This window comes from Galeopterus variegatus, unplaced genomic scaffold (genome assembly GCF_000696425.1).
Source record: "Galeopterus variegatus unplaced genomic scaffold, G_variegatus-3.0.2 Scaffold18436, whole genome shotgun sequence".
Taxonomy (NCBI): domain Eukaryota; kingdom Metazoa; phylum Chordata; class Mammalia; order Dermoptera; family Cynocephalidae; genus Galeopterus; species Galeopterus variegatus.
Window position 1 is genome coordinate 9,364 of NW_007744547.1, and position 2,693 is coordinate 12,056.

The window sequence follows — 2,693 nt, forward strand, 5'->3', positions numbered from 1 at the left end:
TATCTTGGAATACGGTTTCCAAACCCAATGAGAAGGAGCCATCACCAAGCTCATTCTTTAATTGACTATCTTAAGGCCATTTCTCTTTCCATCAGTTCAGCTGTAGCTGTGTGATGTATATATAAGGACAAGTGATTTCCAGGTCCATATGCCTATTGTCATAACTGCTATTGATATGAAAGGCATCCTTTTTCTTGAAGCAACTCCAGGGCTACAATGCAAATAAATAAGGCATTCTGTAAGCCCTCAGATGGATATGCTGGCAAACAGAGTGCAAGCAGAGAAGGCCAATCCTTATTGGGAATATATGCTGACTGCCTTTAGGACAAATTACTTCTCCTCTAACATGAAAAGGAGTTTTGATGAGAGCCAACTGTCACCAGGTTTTTGGCTCGTTATATGGCATATAAAGAGCTCAGAAATTGGCTTTTCTGCTGTCAAACTGGACACTGAACAATGGAATTGCTAGCTTGGAACTGGTGAAAGAAAGCTCATTTTGGTGGCCCATGTTTCATGGCTGCACTCTTATGGAGTGGCCCTTAGAAGAAACATTGGGTAATAACCATGACCAAATCATTCTGGTAAGAATTCTCAGTGATATATTTTACCTGGTAGTCATTGATATTAGAAACAAATATCTGCATATTTTGTGCTCATACCTACAAGTACATATGGGCTACAGTCCTCCACACTCACACTTTTTTGTTCTAGACCAAGCTGCTCATCTCTTCCTAATACTGTGTACACATGTGTACTTCTAGCTGTGTTTGTTTCTTATGAAGACGATGCCAAGTATTCTGTTCAAAGCTTTACTCACTGAAACATGGTCAACACTGTATTTCAAGGTCAACACTGATGGTGCTATATTTAGCAAATCTGAAGTTTACTTCTGATTTATCGTAAAAGGTCTTTCTCTGAATCAGTTCTGACAGTTAGTCATGGAGAACACCCCACACTCTTACCTTGTGAGCCTAAGGTATTAACTAGGGGTGTGGGGTCAGAGGAGTATTTTTACAGCAGAAGTAGTAGTCATGGGAATCTGGGCTGCCAGTTCATAAAATTAAAGTATGCCTTTGGATTTTAATGTAACACTTTTGCCACACAGTAATTATTGCTATACTGGCCAAAACTTAGGGCTCACTGGATCACGAAAAATCCAGTTTATGACCAGAAGATCAAATTGTAAATTTTTTTGAAAGTTAATCAGTATCTCCTAAGGCCCAGTAGCATGATAGGAACTATTTTTCAAGAGGAGGGAAGTTTTCTGCCATAGATAACATGGTGCTGCTCTGGAACCTTACAAGATTATACAAAACTTACCAGGTAGGGATGCACAGACATTAGCACATCTTTATCCACAATATATAATTCTAGAACTGGACTTACTACATCATATAACCCAAAGGGCAGCTTGCAATGCAGTTTGGACCTGTTTAGGTGCTCCTGTATCTATTCTGTGCTCATTCACAACTGGCATTTTTCTGCATAATTATGAAATTTACCAGCTTAAACAAATGTAGTTTATTATTTATCATGAATCATAGGACACTTACTGCTCTAGACCAGGATTTGCTAATCTTGCCTGGGTCCACTCATGAATTTTTAGTCAGCTGGTGGCTATCTGGGAAATAGCTGATCTAAGAAGTCCACACTTGAAAAACTAGGTCAGTGCCATATGACCTCTTGTCTGCCAACAGGCTAGCATGTGTCGTGCTCCTGGTAAGGACAGAAGAACAAGACAGGAAGTTGAAACATGCTAGAAGTTTTTCAGGCCTCTAATTGTGTCGAGTTTGTTACTACGACATTAGCTAAAACAAGTCACATGACTGAGGCCAGAGGCAGAGTCCAAGAACACTGCAAATTTACAGAAAAAAGGAGCATGGTTACAACTGGGTCTATTAAAGCAGCCAAATTACAATACCTGACAAATGAGCTAGAGCATCGTTTCCAATTGTGACATATTGTCTTCAATGTCCTCATATTCTCATACACAAAACACTGAGTATCTTTCTTTGAAAAAGTCAGAAAAAAAGTCACCATATATAAATGCTATGGTTTGGGAAGGCCCTGCTTCAAGGGGATCCATCCATTTAATTTTAGTAAAGGAAATTTGTTGTCTATAATGTGACTTAATTTTGGAAAATGTTTGAGGAAATGATTTCCCATTGTGACTGGTATTATTAACTTTCTGCTCACCAGCTCCAGATTTTTTTTCTACTTATACAAATTGAACAGTAGTTTTCAATCCTGTACTTACAATAGAACTATATACATCCTATACATCCTATACAACTATAAACAACATCAGGTGCCTGTCTGTCAGCCCCAAAACACCATTATCCATAACCCATTACCACAACCCTTCAGGTGAAGGCACCTTACTTACAGCTCAATCAAGTTTTGCAGCCCAATACCAATATTACATCAACCTTTCCACTGTCATGTCAGAATGCCAGCATCCCCACTGGTATGAAGGAGCACAGGTCCATAGGGCAACTCTAACCACACTAGCTGAAAAGCACAGCCACTACTGAGCCTGTAAAACACACACCAGTTCCCCTAAATCAGTGCATCCTTATTTCCTGAGTAAAAATTCTGTGACTTCCTAAAAAATGTAGGGAGTTTTTATGTACTACATGGTAAATTCATTATCATGAATTTACTAAATCTTCTTCTCCTATTTTTGCTACCAT